Consider the following 14,120-nt stretch of genomic DNA (forward strand, 5'->3'; position numbering starts at 1 on the left):
TGGCAAAACAGCCAATTGACTGCATGACCCTCAAGTCCCATGAGAGAATATTTTCACGATCAGCAGAAGACAAGCAGCCAGGATGTACCTGTGTATCGTAAGAACACCCGATACACCAATCATACCCTGCAAAACCCACAAACATGGGTATCGGGGTATGGTGCCCCACGCGTGTTACAAAAGTATTTATGATACACTCTACAGGTGAGAAGGAACAAAGTGTAACATGACCATCTTTGCAGCTACCTTGCAGGTGACTCGCTATTTAATGACAATTGTGTACAGGTGTGGGGTGACTGCAAGAGGCATTAACGTGCACCTGATTTCACAAAACTTCAATGATGAGAGTTTCTGGTAAGCTCAGAAACACCAAGATGTCCCATGAAGTACAATTTATCTTTGTTGACCACAGTTGTACTCAGCAGTCATATACACAGCGGCTGATCGTAATTAGTTGCTGAGTAGCTTGCTCAACTGGCAATTACACATGTAAGTGAAATTAAGATCAACTAAAACTGGAGTTTACACTGTGGATCACGATTTGCCTTTCATTTTATAGAGGGAGTAGCATTTTGAGACTACCCATCCTTCTAGTAGTGTCGTAAATGGCAAACCAGGATGGTGATGATGATGAGATCAGTAAAGGCAACAAAAACATTGTGGCCACACAACTCACCTCCTTGTACCTGCCACACGAGCCTTGTTTTGAAGTGATAGGTTATCGCAGTGCACGATGATCATCTTTTGTTAACAATTCTTCGGGGTTTTTTAAAACTTGTTTCTCGATGTATGGAGAAATATTGTAGGCTGAGGTGTATGTAAGCGTATACAAATAATGTTATGATGCATTGCATGACTGCTTCTGTATAGTTCAGTGCGCGTGTCACGTCTAGGCGCTTCCTAATTACTTTCCATCTTTTGTTCTTTTCTTTCTTTCCTTTTCCTTTTTCTTTTCTGTCAAGGTGTACTTCAGACCATTCTGTCCTTGTGCTTTTCCTCTGCAGCAGAAGAACCACCATTCTCAACTGTCTGGGCTTTGGGTGCTACAAACAGGTTCCGAACTTCTTGCTGAAAGGTGAACGACACTACATCAGTCTGTTCATCATCCCTGACCTCTGAGGTCAAAGAAATGCAATGTTTACATGCGGACTTTGATGAGGTGGACTGTAATCTTGGACTGTATATTGTAAGCGCCTGAGCTTGTTTACAGTGAACCTTTATCTCAGCTGTCTTAAAATGGACAGACGAACAGTAGATATTATTATTTGCCTTCACAGCGGTTCTTGGTTGCATTCGTCTGCGATGTCTGTGGGACGATGTAGGACGATGAATGCCCCCCGTGTTAGGGATAATAGGCAGCCCTACGGGATGTACATACAGTAGTATTCTGGGCTGTGTACCAAGCTGGCCATATCCCAGGCTCTGCACGATACTCCACATCCTGGGGCAGTCGCCGTGTCCTCCCCGGGGTGTGTTCGTGGAACACGCTCACGGTCGTCAGCGTGCATGCTGGGATATGCCTCGCACGCGCGCCATACTGTTTCCTCCATTTGCATTTTCCGCACGGTAACTTCGCCTCTTTCACATTTTGTGCAAGCGAACAGCAAGGGCATCCTTTGATCATCACGCAGAAGCCATTTTTGTCCCAGTTGTCAGTCATTCAGTCATTTCACCTGAAGGGTCTATGCAGTCGTCAGCTGGATTTTCTCAACACCGGGTGTGGGGTATGGGGGGAGTGGGGGAGATGAGGGGAGGGGTGGGCAGCCACTGACATGGTGAACTTTGTGTTTAGTCGCCATACATTTTGCCTAATTTTGCCTTAGTACCTCCCTTATTTAAAAACTCTTCACTCTGAAGTTACTAAGTTACCATGTTTGAACAATGTTACAAATTTTGATGTACATGTGAAATTTTGCACACTTATGCACATGATCACCGAATTTTAAGTGCACTTGTCTGTTTTGTTTTCCCCAAGTGTTCTCCGTGGGTGATTTTTGAATGTGTTTCACATTTCGTCCAGATTAGTATTCTTGCAGCCACAGACGCCATTTCATCTTCAGTGGATATTATTATCATCATCTTGATTATCATTTTATTATTATTTATTTTATTATTTTATCGACTGCCCATTTTAAGTATATTTTAATTGACTATTTTGCATTAATCATGCAGCTACTGACGCATAAAGCTACTGAAGTATCAGGCCTCAATCACCTGAGATAGTATTATTTAAATCGTCTGTTAGAAAATCAGGTGGAAAAAAAAAAAGAGAAGGAAAGAATTACATTTTAAAAAATGAAAATATCTAAGACTTCACGATAACCTTTTCAGCTATAAATAAATACACACATAAATAAATACATTTGGGGGGTTAAAATGAGAGGACAAGTCAAGATGCGAAATTCTCTCAAAGAGCAGACAATTACCTTTCAAAATGGAGTTGCTGCCCTTGACAGACTCGTCATAATGAAAACTGACATCGTCGTCGTTGACGAGACGACTCCACCCACTCAGCTTCCGACATGCAAGGCAAGTTGAGAAGACAAAGCCCGTACCAAAAAAAAGTTATCTGTCCATGCTGCTCATCAGACGGAGGCGAAGCTGATACCCGGGGTGGCTAATTAGCTTGCCACCAATACCTTCTCGAGGTTAATGATCATTGTGCTTGTGCAATACGTGAAACATTTTTTAACATTGGTTTCTAAACAAACTGCGGGCAGCATTTTCATTTGATTTTGTTTCTTATATGATGGGAGCTCTTCGTGTCTCTGTCTCGTGTCTGTTCAGTATTCTCTTGCCATTAGCATAATTAATTGTATAATTGTAAAAAAAGTAGTTTTACATCAGGCATCGAGATGTATCAAGAGATCAAGCTGAAAAAGGGATGAGAACCCAAGGATGTGAGAATGTCTGGTCTGAGCGTTGCAGCTACGAAGCAGTAGGTACATGTTTACAAATGTTATTGTTTACCAGTTGATATTGTTTGCTGTTGCAACATTGCTAGTGTGGTCCTGTCGCTGCAATATTGCAACACATACGAAATTGGTGAGACGTTCAAGACAATTAAAAAATGAATACCAAGTTGTGATCTTTATTCCTGACTGTGGGCTTCTCTTCTGTATGTTGTTTGTACACAGAATTCACTTGTTTACATAACCATGATGTGAAGATACCAACCTACCGGTTACTTGTCTTTTGTTGTTGTTTGTCTCTCCATCACTCCATGCTCTCATACATCTATTTCTACTCCAATTTCACTTTTTCTTTTCACTTCTCATACTTTGACACAAGCGCAGGTCAAAATTATGAACTGATGTTAACTTTATTAATAATTAATTTAAATATAACTTCTCATACTTTAGATTATATATCGTAAGTGTTCTGGGGTTAGCTGCATAGCACCTCACTCGGAACTTAAAGACTAGTTGCAAAGTCACCCGTGGGTTTCTATCAAAACACAAAATGTCAACAACAATAATGAAGAATTTAATTCATTCATTAATCTAAAAATACAGCAGCAGTATTTATTGAGAAAGATTGCAAGATTTTCTGCTTGGATGAACAAACCCTTTTATAAAAATTAAAAAGCTGCAGACCTCGCATACACAAAACTACGGATGCCACGAAAGTTGCTCTACATTCAACCCATGGTTACACTCCAAACGAGCATCTTGAAGACCTGAAGACCTCCAGACCTCTTCCGGTACAGTCCTGCCACTGTTTCAGGTTTGAAGTCCAACACATCGAAGAAACACAAAGATATACAAACAAACAAAAAAATTATTTCTGAATTATTGTTGATATGTTACTGCCCTGCCTGTTACTGACCAAACCCTGTTCTATCTATCTATTTTTCTTTTTATCTATCTAACAGTTTCTTTCTCTGTCTGTCTGCCTGTCTGTTCCTCGAGTCTCACTTTCTAGTCTCGCGCTCTGTATCTCCATCGTCGGACAGCCAATTAGCTAATGCGACATATAAGTTATCTGGGCGATTGCCGAGCCAGTGGAGCGAAATCTTTTTTTCCTCAGTTCACATTCTGAGTTAAAGCCCTTGGGTCAGCGTCGCCTCTCGCGGGGTGGCGCTAAAGTGAATTGCAGACGGGTGCAAACAGCGGAAAGGACCGGTTCCAAAGTGTTAACCACGCCGTTACACGCAAATATCGTCTGCCGGATTTCAGTTATCTCCCTCTGGGGTTAGAGGCCATCACGGGAAGATATGGCGCTAACTGGGCTTGCAAAATACCGATTAAAAGACGCTTTGAGCCTCTTTGTAAGCGACTCTCTTCAATTGATCTACTTTATTGGCTTTTGGCTCCTCTGGAAATATCAGGATGTTCGCTGTGTCGTCTTGCAACCTTTTAGTTGTTTTTTTTTAATTAACTGCATAAATTAATTGATTGAGAAATTTCGCTTTTTAAAGTCGCCCACACGAATGCAGTCAAGAGTTGTTCACAACCTTTAAGTGTTTTTCAATGGTATATTGCATATGTAGAAAATAATAATGTAAGCTCTTGTCTTTATCTTGACTGTTATTTTTAGTAGATTGAACTTTCAAATAAGGTCCGATGTTGTTAATCATGCCCAGCTCAAGGAAAGTTTTCAAAAGTGCAGGGATGTTCAAAAGGAGGCATGTCAGCAGATGCCAGGGGATGTGACAGTCAAGGAAATGCAGACCTCACGACATCAGTAAGGGAAATACAGGCGCAAACACAGACCCGAACCTTAGTACTCACAGGGGTTTGATTCTCACTTTTGTCTTGCAATTATTCACATTGACCTCACAGACGGGGAGTGGGGATGGTGTGTGAAGGGGAATAGAGAAGTTTAGCGTTTAGTTTGTTCGACTGAGAATAAAAACCCGCCCGAACCCACAACCGACCAGCATATTATCACAAGGGACATCTTACATTTATACTTTTTATTTGCAAAGCGAAACATTTTTAACTGAGCTGCTTGGTGTCCGGCGTCCAGAGAGTTGAGGGGAGGAAGGGTGAAGCTGTGTATCGTCTTCATGCTGGTGAACACAGAACCCACGTGACCAGACATAACCTCGCTGTTCCGCCTCGACACCTACTCTCCACACCCACCCCATAACCTCCACATCGTCGTAGTCCTCTTCCTCGCCACGGTCTAGCTTTGAGATGCCTTTGGAAGCCAAGAGACCTGGAAACAGCATCAGTTATTTGAACTATTCAAAATAATAGTCTCAATTATAATAAATGTTATCATGACAATTTCCCTTTCACAACAATAAGTTTTTAAAAAATCAACATTGTACACAAAAATAGACGCGACATTGATTACACATACACATGTATTCACTATGCTTAGCGTTCATGTACGGACTGTCCACAAGAGTGGTAAAAGTCCCCTGAAACTATGTTTTTTATAAACTAAAATAAACTATCTACCTGTTTATCTTCTTCGTTTTTTATTTTGAGTGGTCTTGAAAGATTTGTTTGCTATGTGGTCATCCCTTAAAACACGTTTGAAAAAAATTCTTTACACAGAGGGACAAAAAACTAGGATCAGACCCTTAAGTGCGAGTGTTCATAACTATCATGACATTGTGGGCTGATTATTCAGGCTACCATCACTACTGCAACTACAACTACCATTAGCACTACTGCTACCACTACCACCATCACTTTTACCAGTACTATCCCCACCAAAACTACCACCACCACTATTATTATTACCGCTACTACGACCACCACCACCGGTAGCACACATTTCACGTTGTATCTAGATTGTGAAGCTATAGGCAGCCCTCCATCTTGAGGTTACATGCCGCCACATTTCATCGTCAAGCTAAACGACTGTAGAGGATTGTGTCGAGGATTGCTGGTCAGCGCTTCCCGTGTCTGTGCGCCCGTTCCGAGTTGGAAAAACGAGTTTCCTCCCCTTCCCCCACCCCTCACTCCTTTCGAAGCGATAGCTTCGTGACACAATGACTAACTGCGGTCCGCCATTAATTGCCAATTTGGGACCCACTAGAATGGCCTTCGATTTTTCAGCGCACTCCCTGGACAAGGCGGCAAGGGGAGGGAACTTCAAACAGAAAGAAAAAGACTCCATCCAGGAACCCGTTCCTTCTCCCCCTTCTCCCCACACACACACCTTCCAGCCCCAAACCCCTCCAACGCTCTAATTCAGACCTGGGCAGAGGTATCCCTGGTGCTGAGCACAAACCATCGAATCCTTGCGCCAAACGTAACAAGCGAGCTGGCCGGAACCCAGCTACCCGACTCTTTGCCCGATGCCACCCGACTCTTTGTCCGCGCGCGAGAAAGTCGTCTGGCGCCGGACGCCGTCCTTCTGGACGCCCGCGTTTGCCGAATGTTTGCATGGGAGCGCGGGTCGCGGCCTGGCCTCCGAGCACGGCCACCAGATGTCGCTGAAGCAATTCTTGAGCACGGCACGCCCTCTGGTGGGCGAGGGGGACTTCCGGTAGCAAACTAAACATGGCGCGGGGTTGTAATCTGATTAGCTGCTAATCGAGTGCGCCGTGCCGCGCGCTCCGCCAGGCGGCAGAGCCTATTAACACCTATTAAGGAAATTGCAGGCGGACGTGGGGCTCGGCTTGTGAAAGAATTTTCCAGAACGTTTTTACTTGGTCGTGGAATCGTCTTCCGTCTTTTTCCAGAAAGCAGATGGATTATGGGTAACAGCGATCCTTGACACCGCATTACTTGGTCGGAAGTCACAGTTAGCGGTGTCCGAGAACAGAACAAGGAGTAACTGACCCAAGGGCAGACAATTCAACGACGCAAGAGTAGAGAAAAAATTGGTGATTTTTGAAAATATATAACCAGAGCTATTTTATTATTTCTTCAGGTTATCCTCTCTTTTACCTTTTGTTTTTATTTCTTTCAAAACAAATTTATTTCTATTGATGCAGCTCCATCAATTTACACAAAAAATTATAAATTAATAAGAATTTTTTTTCTTTTATTTTTTTCTCTTTCTTTGTCAGTTTCATTAACTAACTATATTTTTTCTTTCTTTTTTTTTTTGTTATTGTTTTTTTGTTGTGGTTTTTTTTGGTTGTTGTTTATCTTTTTCTCTTCTTCCCATCTCTCTCTTTGTTTGTTTCTAAAAAATCTTTCTTTGCACTATCACGAACTTGGCAGTGAACACGTTCCTTATATTTGTCTTCTTTAAGGTAGCGCAGGAAATGCACGTGTTCTAAACGTTTTAACTCCAGTAACTTATCTTTCCAAATCTTCCACGATGGCTAAAAAAATGTTATTGCAGGATTAGTGTAAAAAATGCATATTATATTATTTAATCATTAAAGGTCATAGATTTCGCATGACCTCACCATTCATATATAATTATAGTTCCGAGACCATCCCAGACATGACTACTCATAGCTCTGTCGAACGAAAGCTTCAATGAAAAGGCATGAAATCACAGACATAAATAAATGATCAGTGATCATTAACGGGGAAGAATGACTTCCCTGCGCTGCGACCGTCTCATGCAGGGTCACGAGACCAATCAGCCAGCAGCCGGGCGTCACGAGCCGCGACACAAAGGACGAGATTTAGCAGGTACTTGGTGGAGTAGCAGGCGCCATATCCCTGATCACAGACTCGCCTACTCACCCTCACAATACTATATCTAATTAATGTATTGATACCCGAGGCTTGCTGGTGGACACAAGCATTACACGGCTTCAATGTTGTTGTTGTTGTTTTTTTTGTTTTTTTTTGTTTTACATGTGAATACGCTGTCTACAATCGTCGGATCAAATTAGTAGCTATACATTTAGCTATGCTTTCTCCTCCCTCGGCAATCATTCTGCAGGCCTGTCTATAGGGCCAAAAAAAAAAAAACCGTTGTGCCTGTGTTACTTGCGACGCACGCTCTGTCGCGGCACTAAAGAGACAATAAGGCTAGGGCTGGACGAAACATTTTGCATTCAGAAGATCGGTTGTTTCCTCCCTTACCCCCCTGTCCTCTTCTGGAATCTCACGGGACAACTCCCTGTCGCTGTTTTTTGCCCGGGGGTCGTTTGTCTTGGTGTACAAACTGGTTGATGAGTGTTAATAACATCAATATTTCTTTAGTACAGACTGAGAAAATACATCTCTATAACGAACTTATATAATCTTATAATTAATAATTACAAGAAGTAAATAACGAGATGTATTATAATGTCAACAACATTTATACCACTGAAAACATTCAGTAACATCCGCTCAGGGTTAAATGTTAAAGATAACATGTCAAAATTAGAGATGGTTACGATTGCAAATATTTCGTGTCTATTAAAGAATTCAGAACCTCTGTCATTAGCAAGTCGACAATGAGTTCAAAACGAGTTTGCGCCGTTATCCAAAAACGATTAACGGAGACCTGCGAATGAGAAAACAAAGAGTTTGCTGTGTCTCACGGTCGCTGTCATTTGAACGGCCCGCTGTTGCGAAGCTGATGGCCACTGTACAACCATACGGTGGCGTATACACCTGGGTCATCATTTAAACGACAGCAGCGCCACCGCCAGAGCGTGAGAGTCATTGTGCGCATGCGCCGTCTACCAGAACCTCCTGTGCGCCTGCGCCTCGTGAGGCCCGGTCACCGGGCTTGCTCCCCAGCCAATGTTATCAATCTTTTATCAATTAATCAATTTAAGTCTTGCCTCCGCGATCAATATCAACTTCACATCATAGACATTCTACACACATTTTGTTCAATGGATAGAATTGCCTTGGTTTCCGACTCGGCCCTCGTCCCTGAGGGACAGCGCCGGAGCAAGATTTCTATCAAAACGATAAGTTGGAGTAATAGTTCAGGGAGTCGCAGCAAACAGTTCTTTCCATTAGAGCTATTAATGCTCTCCCTTGGGAGCAGCCAAGGGAATTAATTCTCGCTTGCAATTAATAGATTGTGCTCGTCACGTTGGGCCCAGGGCCGGCAACTCGCCAGCGTGTCGTCTAATGGCTAATTGTTTGGCGTACGAGTGACCCGCCCTTTTGCCCTCGCCTTGCTTCTTGATGTTTGCAAACCTAAACTATTTATTGTCGTTAGTTGAGAATGTTCCTTGGGATCCAGACGAAAAGGAGGATGAGGGGAACGCAAAAATGTCGGTTGTGTGGAAGGACCGATGGTGAATTTATACAGTCGTTGTTTATTCTTGGAGAAGTTATGTTAAGTCGTGTTTAATTGACATTCGTTTGAGCATCTGTCATACACGAAACACTCTGCCAAGATTACAGACAAAGCTACGAACACACACACTAACGCACTAACGTCCAGAATAAAGTGTTATAGTCTAGACTAAGGCATAAACACGAATGAAAGAAGTTGACAGTTATGTCTGTGTCAATACTTGACAGAAAGGGACTTACAGTTTTTGCTGGTCACATTAATAAATATGTGAAGGAAAGGGGATGATAGTATTGCCGGTAATGTTGATAAATACCTAGGGAACTGCTCTCACTGAAAGGGTCTTTTGTTTCATTTCATCACGAGGAACATGCACATCAGGACAATGGCCCAACTGCCAGGCTCAGCAGCTACAAATGAATGATACCGTTCCGGCATCACAGGTTTCCTCTCTCCTCGAATCCACCTGAACAACATAAAAAATGTTTTAATTATTTTAACAAGCGATAGGCACGCCGTTGTCTGTGAGCTGATTGTTGTACTTCAGTATGGCGGGTAGAAGGTGCAGAGAGAGTGTCTCGTCTGGTTGGATGCTACGACTGATTTTTGTGCTCCTTTGCAGGAGATTTGGATCATGATCAGTAATCTGGATCGGGAAGGTAACACCAGGGAAGAACACCGACCTGGGGGCAACAATTTTAGAGCAGGGTATCTCTTCGGTGCCAAGACCTCGTCTTCATGGTAAGACTGGTCTCTTAAGACATCGATGTGGGTGCGTCCATGAATTCGATATTTATGTAGGTGGAAATGCTAACTACGTCGTTGTGGCGGGAAATTACGTTGAAGTAACTGTCAATTACGTCGATAACTTTAGCATTTACTTCGAAAACGTTGATAGTTCCCTGAAGAGATTGGGAGTCAAGGTGGGAATGAGGACTGTCTTTACATCGATGAGAACAAGTGTTGACGATCGACGAGACAGGTAACGTCCCTTTGTTTGGTAGTACGTCGAAACTATTGGTAGCAGGATCAGTGAGACAGGTAGTTAGGTAGTGCCTCTTCCTTCTGCTGCAATACGTACAGTGTGACCTTTCATCCTCGTCTCCATAGTCCTCCTCCTCCTCCTCCTCCTCATCATCATCATCATCATCATCACATTTTTCTCTTATCTCTGTCACTTTCCTTTTTTTCTCCCTCTGTCACTCCCTCTGACTGTCTGTCCCCGTGCGTTGCTGGCATGCTGGGCAGAACAATGGCTCAAACCGTTATCCACTTAAACCCTCGCACCCACTGCCGCTTGTAAAGCGACTCGGTGTTCAGGGCCTTGACAGACTCAGGGGCAGGTGATCAATCAGGTGAAGACGAGGCTAATTTCGCTTGTCTTTGATGCCCAGCGCATGCGCACGAGCGCGTGACATGGACAGCGCCACACCGGAAGCGCTGCTAATGATCTAATCAGGGGAGATAATTGGCAGAGAGGACAATGTCTTGTAAGTTTCGCGGGTGTCCACTCAGCGGTTTTTAAGCTTCCGCCACCCGCTGCACGCTGGGAACGATGGAGTGTGGTTACGGGGACCTGACGCGACCAAAGATCACTATCTTAGGAGAGAAAGAGAGAACGGAGAGAATACAAGTGTGCAGGTATCTATTGATCAGTTTAGTATATTGTCACAGCATGGCCAAAACTTCCAGTTCTCAACTTTACCTAGAAAGTTCTTCGATCAGTCGATCGGGACATGGACGTGTACAGGTGCCAAGACCAACCCTTAGTCTCTTGCGAAGTTCTCCGCTGTTAGTCTCGGCGAGCCTATACAAAGATTGGGACTAAACCGGAAGCTTTGTAGTCTCATGCCTCGTTTTAGAAGTTAACTGGAAAAAAATCGTCTGTCAGCAGTCCAGTAACACAAGTTCGTGGTCGGGAGTTTAGTTTGCTCACTTAACTAGCAATTCTTTCACTTTTCTTTCCTTCTTCTCTCTTTTTTTTTTCTCTCTCTCTCACTTCCTCATCGGCTTGCTCGTAAATAATGTATTAGTTTACATGTGGAAATTAATTAATTACTATACTTTTATTCTGGATTTTTGCTTTTTTTCCCCTCCCTCACCCATCTAGCTTCACAAACACTACGAAACGGAACAAGATGTTGATGACACGCTATTCTCTTCCCTTTCTCCGAACACACACGCTAATCTCCTAACCGTTATCGTTTACGTTCTCGTGAAATCCTCGAAATAAACTCGCGCCAGAACAAAGCTTTATTGCAGAGAAGGTTTAAACTCAACATACATTGCCAGGGCCAAAGCAATTCCAAGAGACCAGTTGGCAGCAGATTTATAGCACACGTGGTGCACCATCACACCTTGTCTAGCTCCACCTCCCCCCAGGGGGATGTCGAACGCTGGCGCCGGCTGAAAGACATTCAGTGTCAGCGCAACGGTCTGCTGGACACGGGAGGATCCGTGCCGTGGACTCCTGTCTGCAGCAGGATGGCCCACCTGTCGTGACCTATCAGGTAACCCTCGGGGCAAAACACTGCACAACGCTGGCGTCACATGTTCGGGCACGTGACAGCGGTCTGGGCGCCATGCTCGTCGTTGTGTGCCAAAGCTTTGTCTCCCTGCCGGGTGTGTGACTGTCGGTTCTCACTGCCAGGGACCAGGGTGGGTAGGACAGGAGAGTACAGAGATAGACACCCGCTCGCTTTCAACCAATAACTGTGATGGAGAAACAGGATTGGGTTCAACTACTGTTAGCTGATCTTAAAAAAGAGCCCCCCACCCCACCCCCACAAAAAAAAAACAACAAACAAACAACAACGACTTTAGCAACTAGTTAATGGCATCGGCTTCTGTCTTTTTTTAATTAATAAAGACAATCGCTTGATACATTTCAAACAGCGTTTTTAATGACAGGCATACAACGATGCGAGAAGTTTTTTGCCAATAATTTCAATTATTGAATGGTTGTATCGGAACTCAACGGTCGTCTCCATTTGGAAATGAGGAACAGGAATAACGCCAATGGTGTTTTTCATTTAGTGATAATATTCAATATTTATTACTTGTAATATCCAAATAATAAAAGTTTGCGAGATATATATATTTATGCATGTATATATGTGTATATATTAAATGCACCAAAATGGCATAGAAGGGGGTATTGACTAGACTGAGAACAACTTGGGTCTTAATGCCAGTAAGAAATTGTTTGACCCTGATGCAACAATGTTGTCCAGCCTGTAAGAAAACATGTGACACTGAAGACAAAGTTCATTTTCTATACACGTATGCAAGTGAAACTTTATGAAAATGTAGTTTCTTCCAAATATTTACCAGAAAGAGATCAGAGAACGTGCTGACACTAAAGAATAACTGTTAAATAATCTCTGTAACAAAAATACATAGCTGAAGAAATTAAAATTAAGGCAAAAACATTTTCGGCAGATACATTTTTTTTTTAAATGCAGGGCTGTGCATTAGTTAAGGTACTACTGATATAATAATATATAAACATGGAAATATTACACCTGACTCAGTATTTGCTTATATGTATTTTTGTGAGATCCAGTATGACTATAAATATATCATGATCATCCATAAATCTTTGGTGTCTGGTGGTCATAGATACTGTATATTCTTGGATTTGAACTTAATGCACACGTTCATTTTTATAGTATGGTTTTTATATGCTGATCTACTTTGTTGATGCTAAATGAATTACCATTATCATCACCACCTCCTGTTATAACAACGAAGTCAATGATATTAACAAAGCGTTGTGTTCAATTTATCCTTATCCCTCTAACGGTGCGGAGTGGGTGGATCACGTGACAAGAGTCAGCTGTTCAAACCGTTAACGTAAATCGACCCTGACTGCTGACTAGAAAATGTCGGGGGAGTATTTGGCGCTGACCCACTGCTTAGCTCCACGTGTTTACGGCATCTTCACGTCTCAGCGCCGTCTTTCTTTTTTTTTTTTTTTTTTTGCAACGTGGGTACCTTCCCTCTCCACCCTAATTAGCCACGCGCCCGCGAGACAAGAGCATCGCACGTGTGTACATGCGCGGGCAGGGGTGATTGGTGCTCACGCGCGCGAGACAGAGAGAGAGAGACAGAGAAGGCCTGGCACACTCAGGTTTCCAGACCCGGAGACACTGCCAAGGAAGATGTTTTGCACGTGGACCGAGGAAAGCGAGGTAAGCATGGCAGCCCCCCCGGGCCGCGGGATGATTTTGCTAATTTGCCATCAGCGCTGCTTTACGACGCTGTCGAGCGCCTTGTCTAATTGACACAAAACACCGGCTCGTAGAGCCTTCTGCATCCGGGTCACGCCAGGGCTACAGCTTCAGCCCCCATCCACGCGAGGTGTTCGGTTTTCGGGGTGTTTCCACCCCCATCTCTTTTTTTTTTAAATTTTTTTTTTTATAATAAAAAGAGGGGTGTTAGAAAGGGGGAGGACAGAAGAAAAAGAAAGACAATAAAAATGGAAGCTGGGTGCATGTGCTCATCCCTCCTGCACTCCTGTCTTCGTGAAGGGCGTGCATTGCTGGTGCTTCCGGGAGAACTCTGTTTGCCGTGCGCAGTGAGAGCTGCGCGGTGCTCCGCCCCCTGTCACGTGGAGGCTTCTTGAGTTGCGTTCTTATCTGTCTTCCGCTGATTGCCGGAGAGGAACCGAATAAAGGAGCGCCTGAAACCCACCCGGGTGGCGTGTTGACTGCAGGAGTGAAGGGGCGTGGTGGTGGTGTGTGTGTGAGCGCGCGAGCGTGCGTGCGTGTGAATGTGTGTGCATTCATTTACATGCAAGATCAGGCACAAATTTTAGTTTAGTATTTGTTTTTAATTAATTGTTAAAAATGAATCGACGAGTAGAACAGATAAACACAGCAAAACAAGAAGATATATGGTCTGGAGAACATGTGTGTTGGAGGCCAGCGACTGATTGAGTGAGTGTATGAGTACGACAGAACAAGACAGGAGACGATAATCATATTTTGTTTGTTTGTTTGTTT

Source organism: Pomacea canaliculata, linkage group LG8 (assembly GCF_003073045.1).
Source record: "Pomacea canaliculata isolate SZHN2017 linkage group LG8, ASM307304v1, whole genome shotgun sequence".
Taxonomy (NCBI): domain Eukaryota; kingdom Metazoa; phylum Mollusca; class Gastropoda; order Architaenioglossa; family Ampullariidae; genus Pomacea; species Pomacea canaliculata.